The 25,686-nt window shown below is 33.5% G+C and overlaps 2 pseudogenes across 1 annotated transcript; one reads left to right on the top strand and one right to left on the bottom strand.

Annotated features, from left to right (window-relative positions):
• Positions 1 to 2,055: 2,055 nt before the first annotated feature.
• LOC146916553 (uncharacterized) lies at positions 2,056 to 7,799 on the bottom strand (annotated as a pseudogene).
• An 8,961-nt stretch (positions 7,800 to 16,760) lies between these two features.
• LOC146916552 (carboxylesterase 1 pseudogene) lies at positions 16,761 to 18,065 on the top strand (annotated as a pseudogene). Its single transcript, XR_015015124.1, has one exon. The product of XR_015015124.1 is annotated as a carboxylesterase 1 pseudogene (transcript).
• Positions 18,066 to 25,686: the final 7,621 nt, after the last annotated feature.

The raw sequence follows: 25,686 nt of genomic DNA, 5'->3' as shown, positions 1-25,686 counted from the left end.
AAAAGAAGAAAAAGAAAAAAAAAATCAAAAATAGAATAAGGTGTCAAGGTTATTGGTTTGATTGTTAATCATCAAAGGTTGTAATTTTTGGTAGGGAAGATTTTGAATTTCAAGTTGTATTACAAAGAATGTTCCTCTTTGATAGGCTTTCTGATCAATTGCCCCACATATGACATTTCTTTTGTAGCCCGGCCAAGTTATAACCCTTGCAAGACCTTTTGATCCATGCTTTTATGCTTTTTGAGACGATATTTGGATGAACACCTAACTTAAATAGGATGTTAGCATGATTGTTGGATGTGTGTTCATTACCTTACTCATTGTTATCTTGGTATTCCATTTACTTTTAAAGAAGTGTGTTAGGTGTGGTTCATAGATAGTTATGTTTATGTTTTGAAGTTTATGATGTGTATTTTGTGATTAGGACTTGTTTCACATTTATAGCTGTGCTAGGAATAATGGAGAACTTCATGCTTGCCGGTGCTTTCACATTTGAATCACCACTTGAAAATTTTTATTTGATTTGAATTGTTTGGTACTGTGCTAGAAAGCTTGTCCAAAGCCTTGTGAGTTTCCTTTTGATTCTTTTGTTTGAGGACAAACAAAAAGCTAAGTTGGGGAGAGTTTGATAAGTGCTCAAAAGTAATATATTTCATGTGTTAAAAGAGGCATTTTTAGTGACTTGTTATGCAAGTTATCTACGGAAAAGCAATCAATTGTTGTAATTATACCATTTATGCTTTATATGCCTAATTCTACCCAATTTATGCAGGAAATGACAAGCAAGGACCAAAACTCAAGTGTGTGAACCAAGCAAATCTCGCTTACGCGAGGTCATCTCGCTTAAGCGAGATTCCTCCAGGGAGAAGCTCAACCTTCGCTTGCATCTCGCTTCCAGGGTCGCTTGTGGATTTTTGAATCTCGCTTACGCGAGATTTCTCCAGGGAACAATTGTAAATTTCGCTCCCATCTCGCTTCCAAGTCGCTCAAGCAGGATTCAAAGGCGGTTTAAGTTTGAAGCAACCTCGCTTACGCGAGTTCTAACTCGCTTACGCGAGATGCAACTTCATCAAGGATCAGGGCTACGTGGCAAGACTTCATTGGCCATGGCTAGATATTTAGGCTTCTCGCTTAAGCGAGATTACACGTTTTCAGCCCATTTAAATACAAGTTTTCCCTCTCTCTAGACTATTGACTATTCCATTGAAACATTTTATACATTTTTAGAGAGAGGTTAGAGCTATTTCAAAGAGAGAAACACAAAGCAAGTGATTAAGGAGTAGATTCAACCCTAGATTCATTGAGACATCAAGGATCTTGGCATGGAATATTCATCTTTCCTTCATTCCTTGCATTAGTTTACATGTCTATGTGTAACTATCACCTTCTTTGTAGTATTGAGGTAACAATCAAGCTATTATGTAATCTTTTGATCTTTTAATATATAAGGTTCTAGCTTAATGATTCAATATTGTTATTATTCTTGCTTATAATGCTTTCAAAGAGATTCAAGATGATTTGGACACAAACTCTTGAATCTAGAACTAGAATAATAATCTATCTTATGTTATATCACTCTTGACAAGTTTGTAAACCTTTGATAATTACTTTTAATCAAGATTTTAATGCTTTCGGATACTTAATCAGGCTGGACACGGTCGATTAAGTTATCCGATCGACTTTGTTATCGTTTAAGGGATTTGGACACGAATGTTTAAACGCTAACTTAGAAATAACGATGTCGCTTTGGACACGAAGGATGTTGTAGAAATGATTGTAATAATATTGGTTATAAAGCTAGAGTCTGTTAATCGATCGAGAGATTGCTGCTGTTATGCTTGCTCGTTATCTTATACCGCAAGCGAAATAGTTCGATCTCTTCTCGTTTTTACTTTTGTCATCTATGGATATAGTGTTACAAACAAACATTTTATAAATGATACCTTAATGTGAAAGATTGTGAACACACTTATGATATACCGCAACTCCCTGTGGAAAACGATCCTATATATACTCACGTGTACATAGTTATATGACATGTAGAAAAAACTTACATCAAATACCTTGGAAGTACCTAGTGTTTAACTCCTTCAAATCCTTCTTCAGAGCCTTCAACTTGTACCATATATTAATTAAAAGATTGGAATGAAGGTTTTGGCCCCATTTTTCCTGTATCAGGTTTGGAAACATTTGATGCTCAGTCAGTACATTAAGAAATCTGAATGGGGTATTCCTAGGGGAAGCAGCAGAAGCCAAATCCAAACTTATTGGACAATGATCAGATACTCCTTTAGGATGCACTTCTCCGACTGCATTACTAAACATTTTTAGCCAACTAGTATTAGCAATAAATCTATCAATCTTAGAGTAGATTCGATCACTACTAGCTTGGTTATTGCACCATGTGTAATAATCTCCTACCATTCTTACCTCTGACAGATTATTCATGAGTATGCAATCTGCAAGGTCTTGAATTTCTTGTTGAGTGACTGGATTACCATTCAATCTATCATCAACCAACAAAACACTGTTAAAATCACCTCCAATTAACAAGTTCCCAGAAATTTGATTACATGTGTCCGCAATGAATTTCCAGAACTCTTTCCTTTGTTCTTGGGTGTTAAAAGCATAGACTGCAACCAAATTGAAACAAATGTTTTATTCTAGATTAATCACGTCACAACGAATAGCTTGGGCACAAGAAGCACCTGGCTTAATATACCAAACTTTTGGGTTCCACGCGACTCAAATTCTTCCATTAGGTGTGGCAGCACCATAGAATTTTTTTGAACTTTTCAAATTTAACTCTAGTTTCAAGCAGGATACAAATATCAAATTTATTCTTATGCAAAAAGTGTTTGATTTCTTTTTGCTTGAAGGGCTTGTTGTTGCCCCTCACATTCCAACAAACGATTGTCATGATGAACAAGAGGGGATAGGGTCCCTGCCCCTTGCATTAGATGTTTCGCATTCAATTATTGGTTCAAAAACTGTATCTTCATGCGGCAAAAAATCATAAGAGTTAGCAATAGGTACCTCATTAGAACTCTGGCCACCTATAGATTGCTGAGAGAATACTTTCTTAGGGACATTCCATTCAGCGTCAAAATTTGCTATTTCTGGTTGCTTACTTGGTTGCTTTCCTTTCTCTATCACATTGACTCTTTTCTTTGGAACCCAATCCTTCCGAGGCCTTGTTTCAACTTGAACTGGTTGCTTTGAATCACAAGCATGCCCAACCTATTGACATTTCTTACAGAAGGTAGGTTCCCAATCATACACAATCTTCTGTTCAAAGCATTTTCCGTTAGGACTCTCCACAAGAATTTTGTTCACGAGTGGCCTGGTTACATCAATCTCGACCAACAGTCTAGCATATGAAATTCTGGACTGTTTTGAAGTACATTCGTCAGCAAATAAGGGCTTTCCTAAGGTACTACTAATTCTACTAAGGGAATCATGTCCCCAACAAATAAGTGGCAAGTTAGGGAGCTGAATCCACTGAGGAACCACTTTGAGTATCTCATTCTAAAAGTCAAACTCAGACGACCAGCTCTTAACAATCACCGGTCTATTTGCTATAGTATACGGACCGGCACACAAAACTGCGTTCTTTTCCTCTATAGATGTAAACCGAACAACATAATATCCCTCGTTATTATAAAACACCTCATGTTGAGTAGCACAATTACAGTGTTTTGTGATGTACGTATTAATGTAATTCAACGAAGGACAATCATCTATTATGTAACACCCTATTTCTAATAAGCGGTAAAACGCGCGAATATACGTACATATTCTAGAAATAGATGCTACGTCTTCGAATCAAACCACAAAACATACATGCATAAAGATCATGTTACACAACATAGCAGCGGAACATACATATAATTCATAAAACATCTCTGGATCTCAACAAAATACAATTGTATTCTCCAATTCTCAAATAACAAATAACATCTCAACTCCAAATACATAGTCCAAAAATAAAACTAACATGCAAGAACTATCCTAGATCAGAGCCCTAATCTAGACACTTGCATAAATAGAGGAACTCCATTCCTCGACATCATCAAGCAAACAACTAAGCATTCTACACTCCATCTACCCGTCCATACGGAAAGGTAGGTGGTAAACCACTGAGGGTTAGCATTACATCATCATAATCCACGAAAAACATTTATCATGAACATTGGAAATGAAAGAATATATTCAAGAATAACAATCCATACATATATTCACAAGTATCCAAAACACATGCATATTATTCTTTACCATCATTCCAAGTTCATCTCAACAAGTGTATCATACACATATCTTAAATTCACCTTGTCAATCAACAATTAACCCTCAATAATTCAATCCACAAATTACAGTTAGCAATCAATCATAAAACTCATTGCAATGCAATTCAATCCACCAACAGTTTATGCAATGATTCTAGACTCATCTAGATGCATGTGGTACCAAATCACCTCCAGGTCGTCACCTTCGATGCAACAAAAACATCGTACTCACCTCAATTGGATATAAAATCCGCCACCATCAGTCTTGGATATAAAATCCACCACAATCAGTCATGAATGCATGAACATATGACTCAAATATAAATGCATATGTTCACACAAACAATAATCACCTCACCATCACCAATACTTGTATATATGCAATCATCAACAATTCACCACCAATTTAACATATATACAATCACCAACAACATCAAAAATTACACAACATGAAGTTGTCACATAATTACACCACCTATCATCTTCACATAACATATAACAATTCTCCGTAAAGGATTCACAATCAATTGGTTCTCAAAAGTCATCTTTAGTCAAGTTCGTCTCTCAAAATCACAACATTAAATTAAATGAACATTTAAGTCAAAACCAAGTAAACAGGCTCAATTGCCTATGCCTTGTATTCTCACAACCCACATGTGTGTGCAGTAGAGGTTACGTAAGCATTTCATCGGCCAAACGCGACGAATTAATGAAAATCACAAAGTTCGTCTCAATCATCATTTTTCAAAGAATTTCCCAATTTCTAAGTAAAACAAGTAGGTTCACTACATCACAATTTAACCACCTTTGTTGCACTCTTAAAAGTCAAGTTTTCAAAGATTAAAAACTTTCCACAAGGATTGGGTCGACTTAGAACTAGTTATGCGGGATTTTTCGACAAAATGTTTCAAGAGTATTTTCCCCATAACTTGCAAACCAAAAATCGTATTCAAGTCAAACCAACGCCCTTAGAAAGATAAAAATATTATCTACAATTTTCATGTTTGTACCATAAACCAGTTCACGACTGAAACGAGCGAAAAAGATGCGAGAGTGCAAAACAGGAACCCTGTCCTGCTACAACTCGCCACTGCGAGTAGAGCTACTCGCCACTGCGAGTTATGACAGTTCAATCTCGGGAAAAAGAGTCATTTTCACCCCTAAACCCCAATTTTGACTTCCCAATGCCCAAATTTGATCCCAAGGTTCATCCAAACATTTCTAAACATGAAAAGACAATCAATTCCATAAAAAATTTGTCCTAAAACATTCTCTAAGCAAAATTCATCATTTGACCCATTTTTCATCAAACATTCAAAAACAACACAAAGTCATAGCAAACTCCACAATTATGATTACCCAATGTTTTATTCATCAACAACAACATCTCTCAACCACAACAGCAACTAATCATCATGAACTTATCAACAATTCATCACAACAACACATCATATCATCATTTTTGAACTAAAATGCAAGGCTCACATATAACCACAACTTAAGCATGTAATTTCATCATCAACAACTCAATTAACATTTAATTTACATACCCAAACATTGCATCAAAACATGTACACGAATTTACAATCAATTAGGCTCAATTCAACAATTTCACAAAATGGGTAAAATAAAAAAAAAATGTGAATTATGGTTGAAATCTAACCCTCTTACCTCTAACACCAAGATCCTCTAACCCAGGCTTCAATTTAGCTCCTAGATGATGAATCCCCTCTTTGCCTTCTAGCCCTTGTTGTCGTTCTTCTCTCTAGCCTCTATCTCTTCTCTTCTCAAATGAAATGAAATGTGAAATGTTTGTAAAACCTAATTTCACCAACAACTAGAGTTTATATATATATGCTCTACTCAATTGGGCTTACCTCTCAAACCTTAATGGGCCTAACCCATTTCTATTCTAACACCCAAAATGTCACTACTCACTTAATGGTAAATTATATCACAAATGGTCACTTAACGGTAATTAAAATAATTACTACACCTTTTTGTAACTTGGTAAAATAATATTCTTACTAAGCACTAAAAATAACCTCCAACAAAATTACAAAAATTACCACTGCTCTCAAAATGACCAAAATGCCCCTAAGTCCAAAATGACTAAAATACCCCTCCAATACCGAATCCTACAAATCCCAACCAAAATACACACAAAAGCAAGTAATCACATATAAACACATATAACACACATAAATAAATAATAAAATAAAACTAGCGAAAATCGGGCTGTTACATATTACATACATAATTATCGCATTTTGCCATTTACTAGCCTCAATACTAATGCCATCAGAAGTTAGACAAGCAGTTGGTGTACCATTCTTGAGAACAGAGGCAACATATGCAAGTTGCAACCCTTTTGAAGGTAACCGGTTTGATTTAAACTCGGAGTTGGGTGGATTTTCCAGCGTACACGACATCTCTAATCGCCTCACTGCAGTTGAACTCACCGCTGGCTGCTTCTCTTGAATCACTTTCCTCACAATCCTAGAATCAATTTTTTACGTTGACACAGTAAACCTTGGGATCGATGCATCAGCAGGGGTACCAACCTCTAATTGATGACTTGACGAAATCAATGTCTTCTGCTGTGTCGATTGCTGTATTAGGAGCTTTCTAGGTTGACCTCCCTTATTTTCCATAGCTGCACCGGTGCACGTTAGCAAATCACGCTATCTTACACCAAGAGGAGCAAACATAACGCAAAAACCCAACACGCAGCAACGTGTAGCTACGTGGTGGAAGAGAAGAGTCTCACTTCACCAAACACCACACAAATCTTCGACCACGGCCGGTTCGTAAGGAGCTTCGATTGAAGAAACAACATGGCACATAATCCAATCAATAGAGAAAATGAGGCCGAGAGGAAGGGAGATTAACTGCGAGACAAGGAGAGCGGTGGATCTCGACCGCCACCGTGACCGGAGATGGCGCTGGTTGCAGTGGTGCTATCGGGTTTCACTCTTTCAGGTCATCTCTCTCGTGTTCATCTTTTTCATTAGCAACAGTAATTTAACAAATATAATATAAATCCTTATCTTTTTTAATACCACCAACATTAATATTGAAAAATTTGTTTCTTCAAAAAAAAATATTGAAAAATTTGTTTAAGGGTATAATTGAAATTATAAATAATTTCTTTAAAATAATATTATTAAAGGATAAAATAATAAATAAAATAGTTTAAATGAAGGATCAAATAGGCAATGAAAAGTCAACTCAAACTCATGTATTTTTCACTTTCAGTTTTTCATTTTCTTTTCAAACCTCTAATCCCTCTTTGGTAAACCTTTCCATATATTCACGTTGAATTTCCTTCTTTCTTTGTATGATGGCGTTGAGTGCGAGGAGAATTCCTCGTACAAGGTTTTCCACGAATTTGTGGAGCCGTCTTTTAAGCCTTTGAACCATGTCATCGTTGTTCCTTTCAGTATAAGGACTAACACATTGCACAATACTGCTCCTCTGGCCTAATGTGCTTGCTTGGGTCCCGAGTTCCATCATTGGACTCTAGTTTGGAAGGTTTCTCATGGGAATGCGGGATGTCAGTCATAGATTTTTCATTTGAATGTACCTTATTTGTGATGATGTTAATTTTCTTTTAGAAAGTTGTGGATGAACTTATGGTAACACACTTTTGGTGATTTCCTCGTTCTTCGATGTGACGGAGGAGTGTGACTGCTTCCTTCCTTGTGTGAATCAGGCGGTGGAGAGCCTCCATGACACAGGGGAGAAGGACCTTTCTATCTTATTTCTTGAATATGGTTTCTTTTGGGTACCGCGTCTGGTAGCACGTTCATCCAAATGACAAGGAGAGCGGTGGATCTCGACCGCCACCGTGACCGGAGACCGCGCTGGTTGCAGTGGTGCTATCGGGTTTCACTCTTTCAGGTCATCTCTCTCGTGTTTAACTTTTTCATTAACAACAGTAATTTAACAAATATAATATAAATCCCTATCTTTTTTAATACCACCAACATCAATAGTATATATATAAAGTAAGGTTTTTTATGCCATGTGTCGCTTCCATGTTTATTCTCAATATTTTTATATTTTTTCTATATTTTATTTGACATCTTATTTGACATAAAAATCTCAGGAAACTTTTGATCTTATCCACTAAATATTTTATTTAATTTTATATTTAATTCCTAATGTTTTGTGTAGCAAAAATATCTCAACAAACTATATATAATGCTTTTAATACTATCCATTAAATATTCCTTTAATTTTAGGAAAAGAAGTTTCTATTAGTTTTTTTTCATTGAGGAAAAAAAAGGCTTCGGTTTGTTTTTTTTTAACTATAAATAAAGGATAATTTTTTAATCACGTAAACACATATTTTGAGGAGAAACTGAAACTCAACCCTTCTTTTGATCTAAGCTTTTTCTTTTTTCAGGTTTGGCAAACACCTATACTATTGTTTCTTTTACTTATGCTTATATTTTATTTTTATATATAATATGAGAGGGAACTAACACCTACGAGTGAGTTTACCGATTGTTTTTTTTTTCTTCTTTCAGGTCCTTTGAACTATTGTTGCTGGCATCCATTACAAACACCTACAAGTTTCAGGTCCTTGAACTAACACATATACTATTGTTTCTGTTTCAAGTCCTTGAACTAACACCTATACTATTTTTTTTCTTTTCGTTTCAACAGTAACGTTTTAATATTATTAATCACCTATACTATTATCACCTATACTATTTTTTCAGGTCCTTTTCATTTTAATATTATTAATCAGTAGCGTTTTGATTTTAATATTAATATTTCAAGACCTGAAATATTTTTATTTAATTTTATAAAGGAGAATTTTTTAATCACGTAATCACATATTTTGAGCAGAAACTGAAACTCAAACCTTCTTTTGATCTAAGCTTTTTCTTTCTTCAGGTTTGACAAACACCTATACTATTGTTTCTTTTACTTTTACTTTTGCTTAGATTTTTATTTTTATATATAATGTAAAGGGAACTAACACCTACGAGTGAGTTTACTGATTTTTTTTCCAGGTCCTTGAACTATTGTTGTTGGCATCCATTACAAACACCTACGAGTTTCAGGTGCTTGAACTAACACCTGTACTATTGTTTATGTTTCACGTCCTTGAACTAACACCTATACTATTTTTTTTTCTCTTTTCGATTCAACAGTAGCGTTTTAATATTATTAATCAGCTACACTATTATCACATATACTATTTTTTCAGGTCCTTTTCGTTTCAATATTATTAATCAGCAGCGTTTTGATTTTAATAATAATATTTTGGGTCCTAAAATATTATTATTTCACCAGTAGCGTTTTAATATTATTAATCACCTATACTATCATTTTATGATAACACCTATACTATTATTTCAGGTCCTTATTTCTAAATCAATAGTATATATATAAAGTAAGGTTTGTTATGCCATGTGTCACTTCCACATTCATTCTCAATATTTTTATTATTTTTTCTATTTTTAAAAACCAATATTTTATTTTTTGTCAAAAAAAACAATATTTTATTTAACATAAACATCTCAACAAACTTTTGATCTTATGCACTCAGTATTTATTTTTATATTTATTGAATTTTTAATATTTTATGTAGCAGAAATATCTCAACAAACTACACATCAATCAATCAATCAATCAATAGCATATATATAAAGTAAGGTTTTTTATGTCACGTGTCACTTCCACATTCATTCTCAATATTTTTATTATTTTTTTCTCAATATTTTTATTATTTTTTCTATTATTAAAAATCAATATTTTATTTAACATAAATATCTCAAAAACTTTTGATCTTATGCACTCAGTATTTTCTTTAAATTTTTATTGAATTTCTAATATTTTATGTAGGAGAAATATCTCAACAAAATATACATCAATCAATCAATAATATATATATATATATATATATATATATATATATATATATATATATATATATATAGTATATATATAAAGTAAGGTTTTTTATGCCACATGTCACTTCCACATTCATTCTCAATATTTTTATTATCTTTTCTATTTTTATTTAACATAAATATCTCAACAAACTTTTGATCTTATGCACTCAGTATTTTTTATCTCAACAAACTACACATCAATCAATCAATAGTATATATATAAAGTAAGGTTTTTTATGCCACATGTCACTTCCACATTCATTCTCAATATTTTTATTATTTTTTCTATTTTATTTAACATAAATATCTCAACAAACTTTTGATCTTATGCACTCAGTATTTTTTATCTCAACAAACTACACATCAATCAATCAATCAATCAATCAATCAATAGTATATATATAAAGTAAGGTTTTTTATGCCACATGTCACTTCCACATTCATTCTCAATATTTTTATTATTTTTTCTATTTTATTTAACATAAATATCTCAACAAACTTTTGATCTTATGCACTCAGTATTTTTTATCTCAACAAATTACACATCAATCAATCAATCAATCAATCAATAGTATATATATAAAGTAAGGTTTTTTATGCCACATGTCACTTCCACATTCATTCTCAATATTTTTATTATTTTTTCTATTTTATTTAACATAAATATCTCAACAAACTTTTGATCTTATGCACTCAGTATTTTTTATCTCAACAAATTACACATCAATCAATCAATCAATCAATCAATAATATATATATAAAGTAAGGTTTTTTATGCCACATGTCACTTCCACATTCATTCTCAATATTTTTATTATTTTTTTCTATTTTATTTAACATAAATATCTCAACAAACTTTTGATCTTATGCATTCAGTATTTTTTATCTCAACAAACTACACATCAATCAATAGTATATATATAAAGTAAGGTTTTTTATGCTACATGTCACTTCCACATTCATTCTCAATATTTTTATTATTTTTTCTATTTTATTTAACATAAATATCTCAACAAACTTTTGATCTTATGCACTCAGTATTTTTTATCTCAACAAACTACACATCAATCAATCAATCAATATGATATATATAAAGTAAGGTTTTTTATGACACATGTCACTTCCACATTCATTCTCAATATTTTTATTATTTTTTCTATTTTATTTAACATAAATATCTCAACAAACTTTTGATCTTATGCACTCAGTATTTTTTATCTCAACAAACTACACATCAATCAATCAATCAATAGGATATATATAAAGTAAGGTTTTTTATGCCACATGTCACTTCCACATTCATTCTCAATATTTTTATTATTTTTTTCTATTTTATTTAACATAAATATCTCAACAAACTTTTGATCTTATGCACTCAGTATTTTTTATCTCAACAAACTACACATCAATCAATCAATCAATAGCATATATATAAAGTAAGGTTTTTTATGTCACGTGTCACTTCCACATTCATTCTCAATATTTTTATTATTTTTTCTATTATTAAAAATCAATATTTTATTTAACATAAATATCTCAAAAACTTTTAATCTTATGCACTCAGTATTTTCTTTAAATTTTTATTGAATTTCTAATATTTTATGTAGGAGAAATATCTCAACAAACTATACATCAATCAATCAATTAATATATATATATATATATATATATATATATATATATATATATATATATATATATATATATATATATATATAAGTAAGGCTTTTTATGCCACGTGCCACATTCACATTCATTCTCAATATTTTTATTATTTTTACTATTTTTAAAAACCAATATTGTATTTAACATAAATATCTCAACAAACTTTTGAACTTATGCACTTAGTATTTTTTTTTAATTTGTATTGAATTTCTAATATTTTATGTAGCAGAAATATCTCAATAAACTACACATCAATCAATCAATCAATCAATAATCAATCAATCAATCAATAGTATATATATAAAGTAAGGTTTTTTATGCCACATGTCACTTCCACATTCATTCTCAATATTTTTATTATTTTTTTCTATTTTATTTAACATAAATATCTCAACAAACTTTTGATCTTATGCACTCAGTATTTTTTATCTCAACAAACTACACATCAATCAATCAATCAATAGTGTATATATATAAAGTAAGGTTTTTTATGCCACATGTCACTTCCACATTCATTCTCAATATTTTTATTATTTTTTTCTATTTTATTTAACATAAATATCTCAACAAACTTTTGATCTTATGCACTCAGTATTTTTTATCTCAACAAACTACACATCAATCAATCAATAGTATATATATAATAAAGTAAGGTTTTTTATGCCACATGTCACTTCCACATTCATTCTCAATATTTTTATTATTTTTACTATTTTTAAAAACCAATATTTTATTTAACAAAAATTGGGTTTTCGGGCTACTTGATCGGATTGCTCCGAAACATCCCCAGAAAATCAGAAAAAATTCAAGGACCATGACTCCCGTAGAAGGAACTTCTTACGGGACTCCGCCCCTCAAAATCCAAAATTCCATTGTTTAGACCCATTTTTCATTTTTATTAATTTTTCATATTCTCAGAAAAATCCGAAAAAATTTCCATTAGTTTTATTTGATTTTTAGAATTTTTTGGTACTATTTTTATATTTTTATGATTTTATTTGACAGGTTTTTAGCATTTTTTACTTAGTTTTTTTGTTGTTTTTAAAAGGAAAACTCAAAACTGTTGAAATGTGAGAGAGTCTGATGACTGATTATACATAAGAATTGTTCGGATTATAAAATCCAAAATAGTAAACATGAATCCGAATTTTAAAATCCGGAATGCACAAGGGCATTTTTAGAAATTTTACAGTGCGCGGGAGAAGGCAATAGGGTGGGAAAGTAATAGTCCATGTTTAAAGGACCCAAAACTATTACCACTTGGACTAATTCATTATTGATTTTGTTACACTTTTTATTCTTGCATTGGACATTCATCTCATCATTTATATTTATTTTTAATTTTTTTTGAAATATTTATATTTATTTTTATGATATTATTATAATTGTAAATTTAAATAAATTCAATCTAATATACTGACACGTGTATTCGTGCACACAAACTTATAAAACTTATTTAATATCTAACCCGGGCAACGCCGGGTCTCTAAACTAGTAGTATATATATAAAGTAAAGTTTTTTTATGCCACGTGTCACTTCCACATTCATTCTCAATATTTCTATTATTTTTTCTATTTTTAAAAAACCAATATTTTATTTAACATAAATATCTCAACAACATTTTGATCTTATCCACTCAATATTTTCTTTAATTTTTTTTTTTTGAATTTCTAATATTTTATGTATCAGAAATATCTCAACAAACTACACATAATACTTTCAACAAAGTTTACATGTATGATCTTATTTTATGATTAAAAGACTTCAATTTGTTTATTTGTTTTTAGGAAAAGAAACTTCAATTAGTTATTACTAATCTTTTAGCACTGTATCATTCAATTAGTTTTTATGTTTGAGGAAAAAAAGGGTTCGATTAGTTTTTATTTTTGATAAAAAAAAGGTTCGATTAGTTATTATGTTATCTTTTAGCAGCATATTCTAATGCAAATGTTAATTATAAAAAAATAAATTTTTGTTAATCACATATTTACATATTTTGAGCACAAGCAGAAATCCCAAACCTTCTTTTCATCTAACATTTTTCCTTTTTCAGGTTTGTCAAACACCAATTTTATTCCCTTTCAATCGATTTTTTTCTCTCATATGCATGGGCCACGAAACAAACCCATGACCACATGTTTAAAGGGACCCAAAACTCTTATCACTTGGATTAATTCATTATTGATTTTGTTCCACTTTTTATTCTTGCATTGGACATTCATCTCATCATTTATATATATTTTTAAGATATTATTATAATTGTAAATTTAAATAAATTCAATCTAATATACTTACATATGTATTCGTGCACACAAACTTATAAAACTTACTATTTAATATCTAACCCGGGCAACGCCGGGTCTCTAAACTAGTTAATATTGAAAAATTTGTTTCTTCAAAAAAAATATTGAAAAATTTGTTTAAGGGTATAATTGAAATTATAAAAAATTCAGCCCAAAATCTATATCCCATTCGTATATAATATTGTTCCTATTGTAGTGGATTATTTCCTGTTTTAATGGGATTTTAGTTTTTTCAATTAAAATTTAAAATAATATGATTAAAGGATAAAATAATAAATAAAATAGTTTAAATGAAGGATCAAATAGGCAATGAAAAAGTCAACTCAAACTCATGTATTTTTCACTTTCAGTTTGTCATTTTCTTTTCAAACCTCTAATCCCTCTTTGGTAAACCTTTCCATATATTCACGTTGAATTTCCTTCTTTCTTTGGATGATGGCGTTGAGTGCGAGGAGAATTCCTCGTACAAGGTTTTCAACGAATTTGTGGAGTCATCCTTTAAGCCTTTGAACCATGTCATCGTTGTTCCTTTCAGTATAAGGACTAACACATTGCACAATACTGCTCCTCTGGCCTAATGTGCTTGCTTGGGTCCCGAGTTCCATCATTAGACTCTAGTTTGGAAGGTTTCTCATGGGAATGCGGGATGTGAGTCATAGATTTTTCATTTGAATGTACCTCATTTGTAATGATGTTAATTTTCTTCTAGAAAGTTATGGATGAACTTATCGTAACACACTTTTGGTGATTTCCTCGTTCTTCGATGTGACGGAGGAGTGTGACTGCTTCCTTCCTTGTGTGAATCAGGCGGTGGAGAACCTCCATGACACAGGGGAGAAGGACCTTTCTATCTTATTTCTTGAATATGGTTTCTTTTGGGTACCGCGTCTGGTAGCACGTTCATCCAAATGACAGTTTGTTGTATTTGGTACAAGTAACCTCGATTTGAGTCAAGTTTACAATAGGGACTTATCCTGACTCTCCTATACTCTAACAATACATATGTTTCGTTGTTGTCTTATGTTGACAATGTTCATGATGTTCTTGAGGATCTCGTTTGAATTCATTGCGTGAAACCATGCTTAGTTATTTTGGCCTTGTGGGTTGTGGTGAAAGAATGGCAGTGGAATTGGTGGAAAATTAAGAACGACGAACCGTTGAGGTTTGCAAAATTTTGTGATTCTCTAGAATTGGCAGAGTTTATCCCTGAGGAGTTGGATGAGGATTGGTGGCGTCGGGTTTTCTACGAATCACAGAAGGAATGGAAACACCAAGTTGCCTATTTCGTCATAGGATCAACAATTTTTGCTTCTCCTTTTACTGCAAGAGATAACATAGAATAGACACGATCCTACAAAACTTGTATTGCATAACGAAGTCTAGCGATAGAGCTGGCTGCAGTTGATTAGAAGGAATCAATTAAGTGGCCGCCCTCCTTCAAGCTTCAATAATCTAGTGTATTCCCAATTGTAATATATTAAGTCGATGTAACCATGGTGAGGTGGTGCTATGCTAGCTCATGGCGGCGGTAATTCTCCGGTGAGAGTACAATGATATTAAAAAAGAGAACCTAGAGAGAACTCTCTAGAAGAGTCGGTGAAAGGGGGTGAAAAAATAGTATTCTTTATGAAATGACGTGTAGTTTCCCTTATATAGGGGTGCCTAGTCATAACTGTTTTGGTAAATTCCAGTGACAATTGGTATAGTTAATTAGAGATCATATCAACAATCCTGATCGATGCAGTAAGGCTTCTATTCTATGTGGTGGAGTGCATGAAAGATCCTCTATGGTCCTCAATCCAATCTGAATTATGAGTTATTTGGTTGTTGTGTATTAGCATGGTGGTATGGGCTGAAGCCCGAACCAGAACAAGCATACTATGTTTTTTTAAGGAAAAACAAGCACAATATGTTATTCCTATATTTCTAGGATATATTGTATTATTTAAATATTAACACTTATATATTGAACTATATACTCTATCCGGTTATATTTATAAGAAAAAAAATAATTTTTTAAGTTTATTGAATAATTAATATATCTACATATATATAGGTTGGATACAATAGTTATTCAATGAATCTTAAAAATTGTTTTTTATTTATAAATGTGACCGGAAAGAGTATTTTGCAAACCATTGCATCGAACACATACACTCTTATGGATCATGATTTGTAGTAGTCACCAAATAACCACAATCGCCAATCAGTGTTCGTTCGATAGATCAAGCCTTGGTGATCATTTAAGCTCAATATTTTAAGAATTTTTTTCCTCTTAACAGTATAAAATAAATAGGGAAATGGTAAAAAATGTCTTTGAAGTATTTTTTAAAAAAAAAAATAGATAGTAAATTCTTATGAAAGTTTGTGTATTCAGTATATCACAAATTAAAATGTTTATTAAAGAGTAATAACTTAAACTACAATCCGTCTCAAAATAATTGTCTCTTTATTTCGAGACGGATGGAATAATATCTTAAATCAGATGGAGTAATACTTAAAAGAGTGTCACGATTACTTCCGGAACCGGGTAGGTGGAATCTGATTTCACATGAAATTGGTAGTAAACTTGTTCAAGGAACCTTCCCATTGTCTTGTCTTGAATTAATGTCCATGAATACGACTATTGACCAAATCCAAACATAATAAATCACTATAGCTGGACGCTGGTCCACAGTATGAATAAATAAATCAACAAATTCTTTGCTCGTTCTTACATAAATCTTCTTAAAGCCTTTCAATTATCATTACATCTTTCACCATAATTCATAAACTATACGCACCATGTCTAATCAAACTTTGCCACCACCAGCCATCAATGATCCTTACCAATACCTCAAAATTCAACACAATCCCAATGATACACTCACTCGAAATCTTGAAGATCCACACACCTCACCTTCATTAGACACTTCTCTTCCTGTTCTAACCAAAGATCTCACCATCAACCAATCAAACCAAACATGGCTTAGATTATTCCTACCTAAAAAAGCAACAAATGTTTCAAACCTAAACAACAAGCTACTACCACTTATTGTTTTCTTTCATGGAAGTGGCTTCATTGTACTAAGTGCAGCCTCCACTATGTTCCACAATTTTTGTTCTGAAATGGCGGACACCGTCGAAGCAGTCGTCGCGTCGGTCGATTATCGCCTCGCACCGGAGCACAGGTTGCCGGCGGCATATGATGATGCTATGGAAGCATTGAGTTTGATTAGGTCAAGTGATGATGAATGGTTGACTAAATATGTTGACTTTTCAAAATGTTTTCTAATGGGAAATAGTGCTGGAGCTACAATTGCATATCATGCAGGATTACGTGTAGTTGAAAATATGAATGATCTTGAGCCGTTGAAAATTCAAGGGTTAATATTGCGTCAACCATTCTTTGGTGGGACCAATAGGACTGAGTCAGAGTTAAGACTTGAGAATGATCCTGTTTTTCCTTTATGTGTTAGTGATTTGATGTGGGAGTTAGCGTTACCAATTGGTGTTAACCGTGATCATGAGTATTCCAATCTAAGGGTTGGGAATGATGTTGATGAAAAATTTGCTAAGATGAAGGATCATGAATGGAGGGTGTTGGTGAGTATGAATGGTGGAGATCCATTGGTTGATCGTAATAAGGAGTTGGTGAAATTGTTGGAGGATAAGGGTGTGGAAGTGGTGAAGGATTTTCAAGAAGATGGTTTTCATGGGGTTGAGTTTTTTGAACCATCCAAAGCAAAGAATTTCATTGAGGTAGTAAAAGCTTTCATCTCTTCATTTGATGCTTAGGGTCAATATGTTTGACTCTTTGCTACTTCAAATAATTATCGTTTATTATCATTTATTTGAAGGTGTATTATGGATCTTATTAAGAATTAAATAAACATGGGTCAATAAAATGTTACTAGCATGATTTAGCATTTTTAGTTAGGAAATTGCATTACGTTATTGTAAAAGTCTGGTAATTTATTTAGCATATGATAGAATTTGGATGTGTGTACGTATAATGGTTATTCGTTGTTCGATTTACTTTACTAGTTTTTACGCACAATTCTTAGAGCCGATTCAGAGATAAAATTAATAAAGCTCTGCTTTAGACCCATAAATAAATTATTGTTATTTTTTTTTAAGGAAATATGCTTATAACATTTCATTAATAATAAGAGATTCAATACAATCGGGGGTATATGAAAATAAATAACGGGACTAGCTAGTAACGTGGTTTCTCTTGCAAGAACATGAGCAACCCTGTTTGCTTGTCGCCTAACAAACTTCACCCTAGAGTTGGTAAACAAAGAACTGAACAGAGACCAACATGATGAGATAATGCACCCAAATTCAGAAGTCTCGTCTCGATTAGCATGGAAGGCATCACAAGTAAGCTTGGAATCCGTTTCAAAATCGACGTTGTCAAATTGCATGTCACTTAGCCACTGCAAGGCGGAATGAAGACTCAATGCTTCACCAACATCCACAGAATAAAAACATGGGTAACTAACAACCTTAGCCAAGACAAATGTACCTTATGAATCCCGAACACAGATACCCACGCCCGTACGGTTAAGATGAGAGGAAAACGCAACATCAATATTACACTTATACCTTCCCGGCTGTCGCGTCATTTTTCGGAGGTCAAGCTACTTTTATTAGCGTTTGACTCACTTTTTATTTCACGACTGAACATTTTAATTTTTTAAGGAAAGGGGAAAAAAAGTTCAAATTACCCCATTTTGAAAAGATTTAGGGTTCGGGGGTTAGTTACATAAAGGGAAGGTATTAGCACCCTTTATGTCTGTAGTACTCTACGGGAACTTCTTGATTTTATTTAACTTTTTGTGCTATAAACTTGCTTGCTTTTTTTTTTAACTGGAATTTTGAAATGATAAAAGAGGAAGACCTAATTATCTACATTTTATTGATTTGAGAGGACGAGTGTCCTTTGCCTACGTACCCGTGAAGGATCAAAATCACGTAGTTCATGGTTAAGAAAATGACGTTTGATTTGTTTTGGTGTTTTTTATTAATTTTGAAAAAAGGTTTTAAAATAAAAGCCAAGTGGCAAATGAGTATTTGTTTGTATTTTTTATATTGAAAGAAAGATGACTCAAAGTATGATTAAAATTGATTTGATATTTGATTAAGAAAGAAAGTAAAAAGAACGATCACTTGATTGAAAATCAAGGTTTATTATGAAAATATTTTTGAATTTTGGGTTATTTGCATGTTTTTGTTATTTTTGAATAATTAATGAAAATTAAGCTAACGGAGCAATAAATTTAAAAGCGCGTGGATTTTTGTAGTGACGTTGGATCACCACAAAATCCTTAATCTAATTTTTTGATATATATATATAAAGCAGTAAAGAAATAAAAGACACACACACACACACACACACACACACTTTTCTCATTTATATTTACATTGGACCTAAATACATTCTAATTGCTGGAAAATAAATGACAATAATTAAAATGCTAAATAGAAATAAAATAAAATGCTAAAAAGAAATAAAATGCAAGAAAATAAAAGAAAATAAAAGGAAAGGACAACCGAAGGGACAAAATTACCGAAGGGACAAAATTCCGATTGGACTTTTCCGAAGGGACTTATTCCGAAGGGACAGAAAAAAGAGGGAGAAGAAAAGAATAGCTCGTCAACACAAGCTAAATAAGGGAGAAGAGAGAAAAGTTCTTTGACAACTCAAGAGAACTTTTTGGTGTGTGAAATTGTGAGGAATGAGAGCTATATTTATAGGTGAGGAGGTTGATGAAAATGGAAAAATGGTTTAATGGATTTTGATGGTGATTTGAATGGTGTTTAATGGTGAATTTTAAAAGAGGAATGTTAAAGTTGACACTTGACTTGAAATTTTTTTTTGGACCTTGGACATTTTATTTTTGGACCTATTGACACTTTGTTTTTTTTTTTTTGACTTGGACAATAAAATAAAAGTGACCAAAATAAAATATGAAAAATGACTAATTAAAAGATAAAATAAAAATTAGAAATAAAAATTAAAATTTATAAAATTAAATAAAAGATGGAAATTAAAGAGTAAATAACAAATAATAAAAAACTAAAGAAAACTAAAAATATAAAAATATAAAGAGAGAAGAGGGTCTGACTTGAAACCAAACATTAGATATTTTAAAATACCTCTCTGCCAAATTTTTCACTAAAAAGTCAGAGACTAATCAGGGTCAAACGGCGCATGAATGTGGGACCTTAGGTCAAAAATTGGGGTATGACAGATGCCCCTATTTAAGTTTCTTCGTCTGGAGATTTGAAGATGGAATCTTTGAGTTGACGGGACGAAGAGACTTAAATACAAAAGTACACCAATTTTGGACCTAAGATGCTGTGAAATGCTCATGATGCAAGTATGAATGCAGGATGGCAAAGACAATTTGACTGGGAGTAGAAACAACAAACGGGATACCCAAATTCGTTAAAGGAAGGGATCCGACTCCGCTGGAGAATTGCAGCTTCACTGGGGAAGAGATTGTCTGCTACCGTATCGGTTTGGAACGATAGCTTAATGAAGACAAAACCTTTTTAGCGACATCACTTGAACAGATAAACTGGGAATGACACTGGAGAGAGAAAAAAATGTGATTTCAAACTGAAACTTGGCGAAAGGTAAACTCAAGTGGTCCGTTGTTTAGGACTGACAGCTTAAAATAAGACAAAAAGGAAATTCAAGCGGTCCGTTGTTTAGGACTAGCAGTCTGAAATAAGACAAAATGTAGACTCAAGCGGTCCGTTGTTTAGGACTGGCAGCTTGGAACAAGACTAAAAGGAAACTCAAGCGGTCCGTTGTTTTGGACTGGCGGCTTGAAACAAGATTAGAAGGTAAACTCAAGCGGTCCGTTGTTTAGGACTAGCAGCTTGAAACAAGGTAAACGTTTGCGAGAATCCACCTGACTTTTGATAAACATTCGCGAGAATCCACTCGGCTTTTGATAAACATTTGCAAGAATCCACTCGGCTTTTGATAAACATTTGCGAGAATCCACTCGGCTTTTGCGAGAATCCACTCGGCTTGGTAAACATATGCGAGAATCCACTCGGCTTTTGCGAGAATCCACTTGGCTTTTGATAAAAGTTGGCCAGAATCCACTGGGCTTCATAAGAGTTTTGCGAGAATCCACTCGGCTTTTGATAAACATTTGCGAGAATCCACTCGGCTTTTGATAAAGGTTTGCGAGAATCCACTCGGCATTTGCGAGAATCCACTCGGCTTGGTAAACATTTGCGAGAATCCACTCGGCTTTGGATAAAGGTTGGCCAGAATCCTCTGGGCTTTGTAAAGGTTTGCGAGAATCCACTCGACTTTTGATGAAAGGTTTGCGAGAATCCACTCGGCTTTTGATGAGTGACATCTCTAGATCAGACACACTGGGGATGACACTTTTGATGACAAGAAGGTAAATGCAAGATGTTTATTTGTAGAAACTTGCGGCTTGACGCAGTGATAAGTGAGGACCGAACTGAAAGGAGAGAGTAAACTTCTGAGTGATCAACGCGACTATGTATGAATGACGTTGTGTATGATGTGTATGAATGAAAGTAATAATGCATGAATGTATGAATGTATGGATGTATGAATGGATGAATGAATATATATGAGTCTATAGACTGGATTGTGACAGGTGGACTCGATGAAACGAGACAAGACAGGTAAGAAGGGCGGCGAACTGACATCGCAAAACAAACACTCGGCTGTGAACCAATGTAAAACCCGGCACAATTTAGCAAATTGATGCCTCCTGGGTATAAACCCATTGTTGATCAAGAGTCTAGAAGAAGTCGCCATTTGTAAACCGGCGTAGAGTATACTTCCATCGGCATGCTTCAGCAGTCATTTTTTTTATATTTTTTGTGAAGATCCCTAACTTTTGCCTGGACCGCCCTTTCAGGTTTTCAGTCCACCGGGAGTATATTCCTTTTTTATGCCCCTAATTTTTGCTTGGACCGCCCTTTCGGGTTTTCAGTCCACCGGGACGCTCTCTATTGCCTAAGCCGCCCTTTTCAGGTTTTCAACTTAGCGAGCATTTATTTTTGTATTTCTTTTTGTATTTTTTTTTTAGACTGTGAAAGCATCTTGCTCGAAGCAGAGGTCCTCTCCATAGTGTTTAGCCATGTTTCTCTTCCGGAATGTAACCGTTCTCGAGACGGATGTTGATGTACGTTTCAACTACTCACGAGTTCAAAGAGAGTGTTTGTTGCTCACACTTTTCAAAAAAATGTTAAAAAAGGTTTTGTATTTTGAAAATTTTCGCTTCAAGTATTTCCATCAAAAATAGAAGAAATTTTGCAAATAGAATAAATGAGAGTTCCAACTGAATGGGCACAGGCTCAAATTTGGTGAATTGAGTGGTGGCATGCCAATGGCGTGACCCCACGGATCTTTGAAAAATTTGGAAAATGGTAAATATATGGGAAGGTACATTGAACACAATAACCGTTATACTCCCTAACAAATTTGAATGCCCCTGTTTCGAGTCTTTGATCTGCAGATGCTTATAATCGGAGGTTCTTTGATAGCAGGTATGCCCCATGCTTCGAATTGGAGGTTCTTTGACAGCGGGTATGCCCCAAGTGGATTGTGCCTGACCGGATGCAATTACTTGTCATGATCCTTAACTTTTGCATAGGTCACCCTTTTTTGGGTTTCAACCTATCAGGATGATTATATTTTTTTTTTGTCTCTAATTTTTGCCTGGACCGCCCTTTCGAGTGTTCAGTCCACCGAGACGCTCATTTTTGCCTAAGCCGCCTTTTCAGGTTTGCGACTTATCGAGCTCATTCTTTTTGACAGAGTATTTCTTGACTGCACCGGCATTCATAGGACGTGTGAGTTTGTCACTATCCATAGTTGTAAAAGTATTGCACATGAGCCTTCATAGTTAGGCGTCCACTTGCCCCTGGAGTCTGGTTGGAAAGTAGTACAAAGTTCCCTTCTTGAAATTCATGGGGACGAACCTTTTTGTTAGAAGCTTGTTTTAAACCTCTTTTAATATATTTGTATAAGGTCGTCATACGTTTAAATTCGACGAAGCTTGGACTTTAGCAGAACTCCTATTGACGGGACTTCGACTTCCACGAGAAGCACGACCTCCATGTTGCATATTGGGGAAGGAGGGGGGGTTGCCCCTGTTGAAATGTGTACTGAAGTACGATATCAATGCGAGGCAACGGTAACATCTCATGCCAGTCTTTGAAAGTGACCACCATCTTCTGGATAATATTTTTGTTTGTAGCTTCAACGGCCAAGATGCCCCAGCATGCGAGAGATCTAATCGGGAGTGTCTTCATTCTTCCCTTCAGCTTCGGATACAAGGAACTCAAAGTTGGAAGAGAGTACATGGTTAATGTGTTCAACGGGTTTATTAATGCATGATTTGATTATTGATTTTGACAAGTTATGATTATGCAGATATTTGAGAATGATTAAAGAAAGTTTTTTTTTTTTGGGTTTTTTGTATTACCATTTTTCCAGAAAGAGCACAAAATAAAATCAAAGTCGGGATCAAAACGACTTTTTTATCGATGATGGAAATCCTTAAAGCAAAAAGCCCTACACAAGTCCACATTCGTCTCGGGCGGGACGAAAGGATTTTTTTGAAAAGTAGCAAACAACAAACCAACGCATTATTTGAACAGATAAGTAGTAGAAGGAACATCAAAAACGACCCAAATGTGGCATGCAAGTCAGAATTCAATCTTCGAAGAGCAATATATTGGCTTCAATCAGCTTTTGGACTTCAATCTTCAAAGAGAGACAGTGTTCAATGTCATGGCCGGGTGCTCCTTGATGAAAGGCACATGAGAGGTCAGGTTGATACCGACCCGGCAACTCGTTAGGCACTCTGTCCTACCCTAATTTTGGACCTAAATATACTTGTTCAAAATTTTCTTTCATCTTCGATATATGTCTATTATTCTTGAAGAATTGCCAATTTGCTATTGTTTACACTGGCATTTTACTCTGCTTTATCTCTCAACTTAGCTTTACAAATCTTTTCAACTGTGTATTTGTCCATGTTTTCTTGCATTTCAAGTCATCCAAAACTTTTTCTTGCATTTCAAGTCATTTGAATTTGTCTCTAATCAATTGCATCTTTCTCTGCATTTTATTTCAATATTGTTTGCAAAATTCATGGAAAAGGGTATTTTAGTCATTTCCTGCATTCAAACTCATTTTAGTCCTTGAAAATTGTTGGATCTTTTCAAATTGGTTTGTATAAGTCCATGTTTCAATCTCATATCAAAATCCATTTCAAAAATTGCATTTGAAGTCATTTTAAGTCAGTTTAGCCCCTAGGGGCATTTTAGTCATTTCCTGTGTTAAGATTTCTTTTAATCTTTAAAAAATTGTCTCTGAGTCTTTTAGTTTGCTTGTATAAACTCTTGCTTTAATTCCCTGTTAAAAAACCATTTTAAAATTGCATCTGAGACATTTTGAGCCAGTTTAGTCCCTAGGGGCGTTTTGGTCATTTCACATGAAATTTTGAAAGAGAGAGGTTACTTTAAAGTACTAGTAGTTGGTTCGTTTTAGTCCATTTTTTTATTTTTAATCGTTTCACTTTACGTTATTTTCATTTACCAATTTTAATTCAATTTTATTTTAATTTTCATTTTAGTCTTAAAAATCTCTAATAATTGCATTTTTAGTCTTTGTTGTTATTTTTTTTTCTTTTTTTTAGTCCTTCAATTTTTAATAATTGCAGTCCAGTCCTTGTATTTTTCCTTTTTTGCAGAAAAGTCCCAAAAGTCAAAGCAGTTAGAGATCAGTCAAAGTTTGTTACACTTGTAGTCCACATGGCACTTTCTCATTGGTTCAGAATCACTGCATGGCACCTATGAAAATAGGCCAACTCATCATTTACACTATTCATTCTGCCAAATCACACACAAACACATTTTCACTTTTCTCTCTCTTCTTTTTTGGATCAAACACCCAAAATTCATCAACAATCCTCATGAACATCATGAACACCTCATGAATGTTCATCCAAAAAATTCCAATAACTCTTCTCAAGAACACTAACCACAAAAATCATCATCAATCAACACCATTATCACCCATACATAACAAAATTCGTCACTATTCATCATCGATTGGGCCATTTTCGGACTCATTTTTCTCTACAAACACAAGGCCGGTTTCGGCCATCACAAGGGGAGGGAGAAAACTAGCGGCCATCACAAGGAGAGGGAGGAAAAAACTCGCGGCCGGAGCCTAATCGGAGAGGAAAGAAAGCTTGCGAACCGGATTCGACTTGAGGTAAAGATATAGAAGCTTTATTTCATCCTTTTTTGTTACTTTCTCTTTCAAAAATTTTCAAACTTCAAACTTAGATCTACGCTTCACCGTTGATTTTCTTGAAAAACTAAGCCCGGATCCGTGATTAGAACGAAAAAGGATTGTTAAAAAGCTAAAAAGATTTTGAATCGGGCAAAAAAAAATTCCGACGCGGTGGTCGGCCACCGCGCCGGACCGGTGAAGGTTGATCGGAGAAGAAGGC

This window comes from Medicago sativa, chromosome 6 (genome assembly GCF_051527215.1).
Source record: "Medicago sativa cultivar Bolivia chromosome 6, Bolivia_mono, whole genome shotgun sequence".
Taxonomy (NCBI): Eukaryota; Viridiplantae; Streptophyta; class Magnoliopsida; order Fabales; family Fabaceae; genus Medicago; species Medicago sativa.
This window is presented reverse-complemented; position numbering and strand designations above follow the sequence as displayed.